This window comes from Panthera uncia (assembly GCF_023721935.1).
Source record: "Panthera uncia isolate 11264 chromosome B3 unlocalized genomic scaffold, Puncia_PCG_1.0 HiC_scaffold_1, whole genome shotgun sequence".
Classification (NCBI taxonomy): Eukaryota; Metazoa; Chordata; class Mammalia; order Carnivora; family Felidae; genus Panthera; species Panthera uncia.
Window position 1 is genome coordinate 102978604 of NW_026057582.1, and position 12518 is coordinate 102991121.

At 40.3% G+C, this 12518-nt stretch overlaps 2 protein-coding genes across 3 annotated transcripts in view; both read left to right on the forward strand.

Annotated features, from left to right (window-relative positions):
* TPM1 (tropomyosin 1) overlaps nt 1-12518 on the forward strand; it is a 186793-nt gene that overhangs the window by 166292 nt on the left and 7983 nt on the right. The window lies entirely within an intron of this gene.
* Nucleotides 1-12518, forward strand: part of RAB8B (RAB8B, member RAS oncogene family) — a 57570-nt gene that overhangs the window by 21401 nt on the left and 23651 nt on the right. The gene's annotated exons all lie outside the window — the stretch shown is intronic.

Genomic DNA, 12518 nt, shown 5'->3' on the forward strand with positions numbered 1-12518 from the left:
CTAAGGAATTTATTGTTCACTTGGTCACTCAATTTATGCTCAAAACTGTAATGTGTGCCTCTTCTGAATTCAGCAGGCTGTGCATTTATGAATTTAGATGATGCAGCTTTCATTTTAAAAATAATAATGGGGCGCCTGGGCGGCTCAGTCAGTTAAGCATCTGACTTCGGTTCAGGCCATGGTCTCACCATTCCTGAGTTCGAGCCCCCTGTGTAGGGTTTGCTGCTGTAGGCATGGAGCCTGCATCAGATCCTCTGTCCCCATCTCGCTCTGTGCCCCTCCCCCGCTCAGTCTCCCTCCCTCTCTCTCTCTCTCAAAAATAAACATTTAAAAATAACGATAAAAGCTTAAGTTGTAAATTTAAATTGTAATATGGACACTAAAAAAAAAAAACATGAAAAAATAAAAGTCTTCCTCTGGTTAAGGGCAATTCTTACATGAGTTCTTTCCACCTGCTTTGTTTTGAGTATTGAAACTTAAAATGAGTAAATTTTGGTAACTTTCTACATTTTCCACTTATTCTTATATGTCTTTCATATCTGCTCTTGAGAACAAAACAAAAGTGGCCTCCTTCTCTGCACCAACTTTATAAAATGTAGAAATTTCCAGTGCTGAAAAATCCAAACTGGTCATTCTTCTCAAGGTATTACAGCATGGGAGATAAAGAGTCTGTCTAATGTAACTATCCAAGAGCTTGATTTCAGTTTGAGAAAAGAATTCTGCAGTGGTGTTGAATTCCTTAGAAATGGGTGTGCTCCATTTCTGACTTCATCCAAATCTCGCGCATCTGACAATGGATGTGACCAGGGCGGGCTCTCTTGCCTCCGATTTCAGTTCAACAGTTCATTTCTCTTTTCTTGTGTAACCCTTGTGATTCGAGATTCTGCTTTTGAGAATTCACATTTCTGGTTTTTCCCTTCTAACTTAACCACATGTAGTGGTGTATTTTTTTTTTTCCTAAAGAAAAAATATTTTCTATGGAATATAAATATAGTATTTATATTACTTTTCTTGTTTCATAATTAAGGTCTTTAAAATTGAACAGGATATCTAAAGCTCTTCTGTCCTTGTGACTTCTATCTCTTGTCAGATGTCTGCATTCTCTACAGGATTCTTGGCTGCTTCCCGATTCCAAACAGGGCAGGTACCTACTGTTGGTGGTTATGACCAAATACCACATTTGCCCCAAACCACCAGCCAGGGACCAGGAATCTGGACGTTGAAGACTGGTGTCTGCATAACTTAGTTCCAGGACCCTTCCTCTCTCATACACTTCCCTCTTCCACACTCTCATTTGGACTTTTGCCCTTCTCCACCTGGACCTCAGTTTCTACTTGTGTGAAAGGGGCTTAATAGCCCCTGTGCAGGCTTGTTATGAGGATAGTGATAAAGTATAGTAAGTACCTAGCACAGTGCCTGGCACTCAGTGGGCCCTTGAGACGTGATAGCTATTTCTATTAATGATGGTCTGTCTCACAGCTGTCAACATCGTTCTGTGCTGAGTGGGTGAGCCATCGTCTCAGGAGAGTATCTCGAAGGATTTTATCTGATTCCATTATACAGAATTATCTGACGCTCATTGTGATTTACTGCCTCTTGTTCTTTGGTACAGTTTGCGCTGTAGCCATTCTGGATTCATTTAAATGGGGATCCTTGATTTTTCAGGCAATCATTTCCTCATTTAAAAGGTATAGTCCTATTTCATTCATTTGGAGTATGGTCAGTTACCAAACCATGCTGACCTCTTCTGCCTTTTTGTGATGGGCCTTTCTCTCTTTTTCTTCTTGGCCTTAGGCCGATGGATCAAAGCATCTCAGGTGATACAGGAAGCTAAACCTCTGGCAATGTTATGCTCAAAAAAATTGGGCATGTTGCCCAGGCAGTATTTCCATTATTAGAATTCTCCTTTTTCTCCTTTAAGACTTAGTTCCCTGCTCCTTTCTATGTTACTTGAACCACAAAACAGAAACAACAACACACACTATCTTTTTAATGGCTTATTAAAGTTAACAAATATTTTAGTGCTTGCTAGGCCCTGAAGTTGTCTTTGTTTTTTCTTTCTTTGTCATTAAAAAGTGAAGCTAGAGGGGCCTCTTCTTATCAGCAATGGATTTTCTAAAAAGAAAGAGCATATGACCTTTGGTTGACTTCCACCATGTTCTTTAAGCCAATGTTTTTCAGTATGGGTTGCAACCTATTATTGAGTCATGAAGTCAATTTAGAGTGTCCAGACCAACTTTTTTTTTTTTTTTAGTGGAGGGAGAGAGAATAGACCAGCACATAAGAGAATAGAAATACAGAGTCCATTGCATGTAGAAAAGTAACAAGGGGGAAAAGTCAACTGCTATTTTGTGAAACTTTTGTTTCAGTTATATAACATGTATAACATGCACACATATGTGTATGTGTGTAATGTGGTGTGATATAAAAAGTATTTCTTAGCTGTGGGTCACAAAAGCTGGGAAGTCACTGCTGTGGCTGCATTTGGCCATGAAGAGTTAAAAAACAATTTTTTTTTTTTAAAGCAATTATCTGGAGGCTGTATTTAATCGGATAAAACCCTTTTTTCCCCGTGAAAGAAAACTGGGCCTTTTAACTGTTGAGCCTTTTATTGATGGAGGGCTTCGGCTGCTGGTTTGACTTGCTCTGTTTTTGTTAGGGTCTTTTTGGGTAATGAGCCCATTGTCTCTCTCCTTTTTTTCGTTTCCTGCTTTCTCTTCTCTAAGTGGGGGCCCTGGAAGCCACTCTGGCTGTTGGAGCATTGGCAGCAGTTTTTATGCAGCAGAGACATCTGCAACATATGGTTGTGATTGTTGCCAGAGTTTTAAGAAAACTGTGGTTTGGGAAGAAAGTAAAACTCTCTAACCAACACGAAATACCCAATTCTTTTTTCCCCCCTAGTGGTAGCACTTATGTTATTGGTCCTCCTGATATAATTACCGAAGTGGTATTTATTTACTCGTGTGTAGATTTTTATTGTTTTTAATTTTTAAAGTTTATTTATTTATTTGGCGAGAGAGACAGAGCGAGTGAGAGAGAAGGAGAAAAAGAACTCCAAGCAGGCTCCACCCTGTCAGCACAGAGCCTAACGCTGGGCTCGAACTCACAAACTGCAAGTTCATAACCTGAGCCGAAATCAAGAGTCAGACAGTTAACCAACTGAGCCACCCAGGTGCCCCAAGATTCTTAAAAATCACTTCCACTCCTAAGCCTGTCTAAATTAACAGGTTACTATTTAAGGATTGGAGTTGAGACAATGGTAACAGAACCTTTCATTCAGTCCCTTATCTCTAGAAGAGACTGCACTATTGTCTTTTTTCCATTCTAAAATAAAAAGACGTCTATTTTATGTGTGCTTAATACTGTCTTTTGTGATTTGTTCTTTTCTCAGTTATGTAAATGTTTTAGTGTTCGTGTATCTGTGTGTTTGTTTCTTTTTATCACCTAAAATTATCCAAATTTGTAACATAATTTGTCAGTCATTAAGATGCATTCTAGTAGGATCGGTTTGGAGATAGGTGAACCTGGTTGTATCCAGAAGTAATTAATCAATGTCAAGAAGTATTTATTGAGTGCCTGTGATGTGCTTAGCAAACAAGAAGGAGTTTCCAGGGCTCCTGCTTCTAAAGGACTTCTCTTTCATTCATCCCCGTAAACATTAATTGAGTACCTACTCATTCACCTGCATACTGTGCTAGGTTGTCTGCCTAAATCTAATTGGGAAGGCAAAACTTATCATGTGAAATAACAAGCATAATTAAATGCCATCTCTAATGATACTTATTCTAAATTTTGTAGAAATTTAGGGTAGAGAGTGAGCAGAATCGGCTAGGATATCTGGAAGAAAGAGGAGGTGGAGTTACTGAGTCTTGAGTTATTGTCAGCATTCCGGTGGGAAGGATGGAGAATGTTCCCGACAGTGGAGGAATCCTGACAAATGCTCAGAGGCAGGGAATATCAGAGTGGAGCATGAAGGAGACATTGCTGAGGGTGTGTTCTGAGGAATTGTGAAAGGTAAGGCTGGCTTTGTTGGGTGGGACCATGTATTTTAAGATGTATGGATAATTGTAGAGTTTCATAAACTGAAAGGGTACCCCACATGCTGCGTGTGCTTACAGTCTACTTTGGGAGAAGGGAGGGATCATAAGTAACTATGAGACTGTCCTGTAAAGACTGTGCTGGAAGCCAGTCGTATGATGGAAGTATTATAAGCAAAAAGCTTGGAGTCACCATTGTCAGTGGTTACCCTTGAGCTATATTGGGACTGCTTGGGCTCAGGGCTTGGCAACATCGCTGACTCAGTGACAGACTTCCTTTTTGGAAGGCCTGGCTCCTGACTTGCCAGCATATGACACTCCCAGTTCACCAGGTCATCCCGTCCCAAACTGCCCAGTTGATTGTGGAGCTGCAAGATCATAATGGCCAGGGCTGATCATAATGGCCTCGCACCTCCAGCTGGATTCCTACACAGGAATCCTCCTCCTGCTGCATTCCTACACAGGTTCCCCAAGTGCTTCTCTTTCAGCACCAGGGCACAGTTGGAGAGCTGTACGGGTGCTTGCCCTCTGCCCCAGGCTCACAAATTAATGGTGGAAAAGTTTTCCTCAAAGCAGTTGTTGAAAATAACTATTGATATCATTTCATGTTTTTAAAAAAGTTGTTTTAAATGTTTGTTTATATTTGAGACAGAGCGAGAGACAATGCAAGCGGCGGAGGGGCAGACAGAGGGAGACACAGAATCTGAAGTGGGCTCCAAGCTGTCGGCACAGAGCCCGACGCAGGGCTCGAACTCACGAACCGTGAGATCATGACCTGAGCTGAAGACGGACACTTAACTGACTGAGCCACTCGGGCGCCCCAATATTATTTCATGTTAATGGAGAACCGTGTTTGCTTATCATGCAGCTTTTGTTGTTACACAGCCCCCAGATCTCTGGCTTACAACAGTAATACACATTTCATTCTTGCAGCGAAGGGTTAACCATATTCTTGGTTAGTTTTCCCTCATCTATATTCCTCCCTCTTTTCCTGCCCAGGCTCCTGGGTTAGCTGACAGGTCAGAGACACTGGCAGGTGATTTGAAGGGAGGAGAAAACGAGACACCAAGGTATTTCTCCTTTTCCCTTTCTGCTGTGGGTAGCTTCTTCAAAGAGGTTTTTTTTCTCTGGGACCACAGTTTTCACCTCTTACTGGGTGACTCTGAACCTTCAGCTCTAGTAACACCATCTCCTCCTTTTGTCTCTCTAGCTTAGGGGTGGTCGTGGCTTCCTGCTGTTGCCAAACTATTCATCATCTCTTAGTTGGCTCTCAGCAACTTCATGGCTTAAGTGATCATTTCCCTGTATTAAATTCCTTCTGTTACAGATACTTGCAGGAGGTTCTTTTTCCCCCAATCAGACTCTGACTGATATACTTTGCTAAAAGAAAAGTTTTTCTTTTGTCTTTTATGGTGTTTTTTCCCTGTGGTGCAGCCTAAGAAATAGGTATAAAATAGCCCATATCATTATCCAATTAAATGTCTCCTAATGAAGCAATGAGATGTAGTGAAAAGAGGACTGGTTTTGGAGCTTCAGAACAGTCTACCAGCTGGTCATATTTGAATTTTTTTATGAGCATTTGTAGTTATTTCCAACATAGTTTCTTTCTCATTATAAACTCAGAATTGGAAGATGCAACTACAATTAGCTAGAGACAAGTTATGTAAAGCATTCATCTCATGTTGGGAGAAATTAATGTGCATTTCAAAGTTACCCTCCAAGTGGCTAAGAAGTACATATGACCACTGATGATCCCCAGTATCCCACACTTTTTTGGTTCTTCCTTGCTTTCCTACAGAACCAAGAGCATGTTCCCCGGGGCAGCATAAGTGTCCCAATCCCTGTTTTGTAGACTAACATGAAATGGATTTCAGTCATAAGAATAGACAATTGCCTCTTCTTCCTTCTCCCGAACTTCCTTTATTTGGGGCCTTGCCTTGGAGGAGAGATTCACTTTGATTCAAAATAAGCTTGCAATGATAGAGTCTTTTCCAGTTTGAAAGATGTCAGGATGATCTGATCTATTTCAGATTAATCCGGAAAAAGAATTCTTTATGCAGTGGTTCTACAAAGCATACTCAAAGGACTCAAAGAATGAATACCTAATATTCAGGTCCATTCAGAGCAGACCTATCCTTTTGTGACACAGAGATGATCTGGAACTAGGTTCAGCTTCCAGTGCTGCGTTGGAAGCTGGCTCCTCCCCAATATTTTGCAATGTGAATTAGTACCACGTGGTGGGGAAGGGCTCTGAAAGGGATTCCCCTCTTAGTACCATGTGAGTCACAGAATTCTCATCCTTAGCATAGCGGACAGCCCAAGGAAGGGAGCTAGGCAGACTTAGCTGAGCACATAGCCCAGCTCTGCCAGCCACCCGTTTGTCGTCTTAGACACCTCATTGGGCCTCAGCTTCTTCGTTGGTGAAATGGGGGAGAATGTTAGCTATTTCCTTGGGGTATACCTAGCTTGTAGTTAGTTCATAGTAAATGGTAACTCTTCAGTATAATTTCATCATGCTTATCAGATGAAGGACTTTGGAGTCAGGAACTCAAGATTACAGCTGAGCTGCAGAGGTTTGCCAAGCCCCTTTGCCTTTGCCAACATAGGTTTAAACTGACAGAGTTTTTAATACGTCATTCCTTGTGAATATTGTATTTGCTCATTTTGATTTTCAGCTAGTCACTAAAGTTCTTAGAATACAGAGAAAATTTCAAATTTGACCAAGACTGTAGTATGATCACTGGAGGAGGGAATGTGAAGGTGATAGTATAGTACCTTTTTGTTTCTTTTATTTTATTTTTTTTATTTTTTTAAAATATATATTTGTTAACGTTTATTTATTTTTGAGACAGAGAGAGACAGAGCATGAACGGGGGAGGGTCAGAGAGAGGGAGACACAGAATCTGAAACAGGCTCCAGGCTCTGAGCTGTCAGCACAGAGCCCGACGCGGGGCTTGAACTCACGGACCGCGAGATCATGACCTGAGCCGAAGTCGGCCGCTCAACCGACTGAGCCACCCAGGCGCCCCACCTTTTTGTTTCTTTTAAAGTTTACATACTTATTTTTTTTTTTTAAGTAATCTCTGTTACTTAAAACACAACCCCAAGATCAAGAGTAGCATGCTCTTCTGACTGAGCCAGTCAGTTGCCTCCCCTTCCTTTTTTTTTTTTTTTTAACTGCCCTAAACCTTCAGTCAAATTGGTTTCTCAACAACAGTGAAAAATTGCTATTACCATGTTTGCCATTTGTGATAGACAAATGCCACTTGTTTACTTTCAGCCTTTGGGGAGATAATTATACGCTTGCTTGTGGAAATGACAGAATTAAAGCAGCCAGTTTCGTATCTTAGGAAATCATGTTTTCTGTTGGTTCATCATCTGTCATTAGTTCCTGCTCCTGAGGAGCAGACCTTAGAATATTATCCTTAACAAAAGACACAAGTGAGGCATAGGATTTTCACAGTAAGACATTTTACTGATCGGTCGTAGCCCAGGAGCTCCTTGGGGCCCGTAACGTTTCGTCTTTGTGTTCCTCAGTGCCTAGCACAGAGTCAGGCTCAGGTCAGGCTCAAGACTTCCTATCAAATTAAATACTAAAATTTGCCCTTTCATTAGTTGATTTGATTGACATTTGACTAAGCTGAACCTCACTGTGCGTGTCGTATGCGGTCGAGCGCTCCTTAGCAGGTCTCCTATGTAGCCAGTCAGGCAGTATATAATTCGTCGCAGGTCGGCTGAGGAATTGGTTACAGAGTTGAAAAAGGTCCGAGTCTGCTCCTTCTTTGCCCTCAGTAATCTCCAAATGTGGACTGCAGCCTTGAGGCCCACAGTGGTTGGTCTGAAGTCGATTAAATACCAGTTTTTTCTGAATGTGCAGTTGTCTTGCTTTCTTCTTTTACTTTCAGAAATTCATGCAAAGAACTGCAGTCCAGTGGTGATGATCTCTTCTTTTCCCAGAATGGCCAGTGACATTTTCCTTCAGGTTCCTCATTCTGCTGACAGCCCATTTGGGGTTAGAAATACACAGTCATTATGTATCGTGTTTCTTAAGCCCTTTGCCTCGCTGTCGTACGCATTTCCTGACCTAATGGCAGCGCTGTCCAAACTGGGAGCGCTAACACTGTGACCACCAGATGTGGAAATCCTGCCCCAGGCTTGCCTGAGGACATCCTCGAAATGACGCTGTGTCTGTAAAGTGATCATGTGAGTGGATAGTTCTGTTTTTGCTGTTCATGTTAATAACTGAGGGTTCCACTTAACAGGGCTGCCAGTGTTCGTTTGGATCAGCCAAAAACTGGGTCGATGAATTTAACATTGTAAAATACCATCTTTTCAATTGCAGAGGTAGAATTTTTACCTCAATGGTCAAGTTCGTTTTGTTTAATTTTTCTCAACTCTTTATATATGGTAACACTCTGACTTGATTCACCTGCTACACACCAAAGGCCAGATTTCTCTACCCTCTGTACCCCTGAGTTGACTTTAAAATAATCTGGATATACCTCCTGTTTCTTTTTTCTAAACCATATTGTAATATGGGTCCTTATGAGTAGAAAAATGAGTCTAAAATGTACAAAGCAGATGATTCACCAAGGCCAATTTTGCCCTTTGTATGTGTGGGATTTCACCATGAGCCTCAGCTGAGCGGCTTTTGAAGTCCAGTGAGCTCAGTTTATTAGAGCTTGCTCTGTTGCCCTCTCCTGTTTTACAGCTGATTAGATTAATTGAATATGATTAATAAATTATAGTATGGCGAACTCAGAATTATCTGTGTTAATTAGGGGCAGGGAGAGCATGGAAAAATGAAATCTTCAGATGTTGTCTTTCCTCTTGGGTTTGTTTCTGCAGAAGCCACAAAGATGCATCATGTTAAAAGTAAGCTTCCGTTTCTTTATCCCTTTCTTTGTCTTCCATACATTCTGTTGCAGGTGATAGCAAGTAAACTGGAACTGAAGGAATTAGGGAAAGAGGGATAGATTTGTCTAGTCTGTTTGGTAGGTGATGGTTGCAGTCTTAAGACCCTTTCAGATGGCGTGTGTGAATTGGTTATTTTGTGTGCTTTTTAAATGCTTGCCCAACTCCCCCTCCCAAAAAAAAGAAATGACGTTATACTCAATGGTAAGATTTTGTAAGGGCAGCCCCTGAAAGCTTCTTTAATCTAGAATTTGAAGTCTAGTTGTAGTGAGTACTGCTTCAACTATATATAGCACGTATAATATTTTTTCAATGTTAAAGACATAGTGCATTTTATATTTTGCTCCTTTTATAATACTTGTTTTGCAAGTTTGTGTATGATCTTTTTTTTTTTTTACATTTATTTATTTTTGAGAGACAGAGACAGAGCACAAGTTGGGGAGGGACAGAGAGAGAATGAGACACAGAATCTGAAGCAAGTGCCAGGCTCTGAGCTGTCAGCACAGAGCCCAACACAGGGCTCGAACCCACAAACCATGAGATCATGACCTGAGCCAAAGTCAGACGCTTAACCGACCCAGCCACCCAGGTGCCCCTAGTCTCTGTATAACCTTGATAATGACCAAGGATTGCTTTTAATAGCTTCAGAATATTCCTTCATGGTGAAAAAGACACAAAGCCTTCAGTGGCTACTCTAGCATTGGGAAGTCAAGGGTGGGGATGTTGAAGGGGTGTGTGTTATTTTCAAGGAAGTGTGTGCGTACCTGCCTAAAAGAAGACATAGCTCACTCATAGGTATTCTGTTGTGGGAAATACAGGTCGTTGCCCTCCAGGACCCAAGATCAGACTAGAGACCTCCAAATGAGTCCTTTGTATCTTACATGCTTGTCATTTGGAGCAACCTCCTGCTTGTGACCTGTTTAAAAAACATACTTTATATTTACAACTTTGAAAACCTTACCTGAGAAAGACAAGTGCTAACGTTCGGTGATCCTTAATGCGTTTCTCCAGGATTTGGGAAGAATGGTCTATTTTGAAAGAAGTGGGTAAAGGGAAACATAAAGTGAATAATTCTTTTACCCAAGATTGAGGACCAGTCATTGGAAACTATGCAGTTAGTTTTCTTGCTCTGATGCCTGAGGGTCAGATGGGGAGGGTGGGGATGGGGAGCCTTGAATGGGGTGTTCCACTTTGATGTTGGTTTAATAAAAACAAGTTGATAAAATATAATTTGAAATGTGTTTTTTCAATTTTAGAAAAATTATGTTATGTGCTGCTGGATGATTCTCTGAGCCATTCAAATATCAGGATGGCTTTTTAGAAATGGTCTCTTGTCAATATTGTTCAGGTTTTCTTTCCTCCTAACCCCAAACACTTTCCTCCTAACCCCAAATCCCCAAACACTGGGATTTGGAAGTAGGGAGCATAATGATCAAACGTAAACTCTGAAGTAGCATGTTTTGGCAACTCATTCATTTTATGCTTTGCCTGAGTTATTATTCATTCCTTGTATTTGAAGATTAAAGTGGCAATTAGCTGGGGACAAGGGGTACAAAAGGAAATGGGAATCATTCTAGTCCTTTGTTAGTCCAGACTGCATCTGTAGATCTGAAATGTGAGTGAGAGAAGATCTTGGATTTACCAACTCAGTTGGTATTGGCTATTGGCCTCACTGTGTTCTGTTAAAAGTCAAGCCAAAGAAGTAGTAGGTGACAGAATCCTTTATCACCCTCTGAAGTTAGTAAAATGTCTTAAGTACGTAGAGGTGGATGGCCATATATATTTATATGTACACACGCGCACACACACACACACACGCACATACATACATACATACATGATAGCCCCATGGAAGTGTTTCCTTCCTCCGCATGAAGCTCATGGTGGTGTTGTTTACTTTTATATCACAAGGGAGTATGTTTACAAATCAGGATGATGTAATCATCTGCAGAAGATTTTCATTCTGATTGGGAAAAACTATACTCTGTTCATGCCATTTGTATTGATCTTCGTGTCATCCTTTTACTTGCATATACTCCATCTGTTTGTTTTAACCTTACTCATTAGCAATAGCTTATTATAATTACCCATCTGTCACCCTGGCTACCGTGAGCTGTAAATGCTGCTTAATTTTACTCTACTTCTGTGGCATTGATGTTGGTTTTGATCAATAAAAGGCTTTTTTTGCTAACTAGATTCAGAGCACTGTGAGTTTGCAGTTATGTTTGTTTATTTTATAATCTCTGATCACTTTCCTTTTATCTAGTGAAAAATCAGCGGGAGAAGATGGGAAGGGGTGAGGTAGGTATTGCAGGAAAGAGATGATGACTTTTGATGATTCTTCTCTTCAGCTTGCAGTTATTTGGTACAGACCCTACCCCTTTCCCTCCATTAAAAAAAAAAAAAAAGTTGATTTGTATTAACTTGGTGAGGGAGATGACTAAATTTTGTCTTTTATACCAATATAAGCTGAAATCTTTCTTAAACGAGTGATTTGGAAATTTTCCTGAAAAATGCTAACATTATAGCCAAACTTTATTTCAGTCCTAGTTGCTAACTGATACATTACATCCATAACAATCTTTTTTGTGTTTACTCTTTTAAGAACTCAGTTCCCAAAGGGGAAAAAAATACATCATTTGTTTCTAGATAGTTGCACCATGGCATGTTGTTACTTAGTTATATTATTTTATATGTATTTTTTCTTTTTAGCTTTCATTTGCCTCCAAATGAATGGAAAATATGATACATGGTCAATACTTAGAAAGATCTAAAGGATCAGTTTTACTGCATTTTTGGTGCGACATCATTGGAATGTAGTTGTAATTTTTTCCAGTGATGATTCCAGTGATTTGGCAGAAGGTTTTCCCATAGCAACAGTGTGTCAAATCAGGGAATTGCTTTTTTATTTTCATTTTCTGAATAACCACTGTATTCCCTTCACCCTTAAATGAAATGGACCTGACCCTGAGTTGTCAAAATACAAACAAGGAAATTCCAGGTTTAGGAAAGTGATAGTGACTCATACTGGGGGGTGGGGTGGGGGGGTTGTGTTTGCCTACTGCAAAGGGACACTTTCTCAGAAACAGTGGATGGAGCAGAGGTGATGCAGGTGGTTTCATTTGAGAGCAGTATGGTTCTTGACATGGTCATGAATTAATAATGGGGAAAGGGGTGGAAATCTCAGACATTCTGAACTTGTATTCTTCAAGAAAAGTTTAATTCATATATTTGGCTCTTTCTGAAAAAAGATTTTATTGAAGGTAAAACATCTGTTCATTCAAAACTTTTAAAGTTTACATTTTAACTACTTCAAGGACGTAGCTACTTCCAGATTGAGTAATACTTAAAACACATTTCCTTTTGAAAACGCAAGATTTGCAAAAGAGACTTGTCATGTATTCATTTGGCCATTCTCAAATGCTGATAATGCTGGATAATCTCTGCTGGCCCCTTAATCAGATTTAAAATTCTCAATCTTTTCTAGGTGTTTCTGCCTACTTTTTCTGAGTTGTAGCTGTGTTATTGCACCTTATTTGCTATTTTTGTTGTATTTTTCCCCCTTAT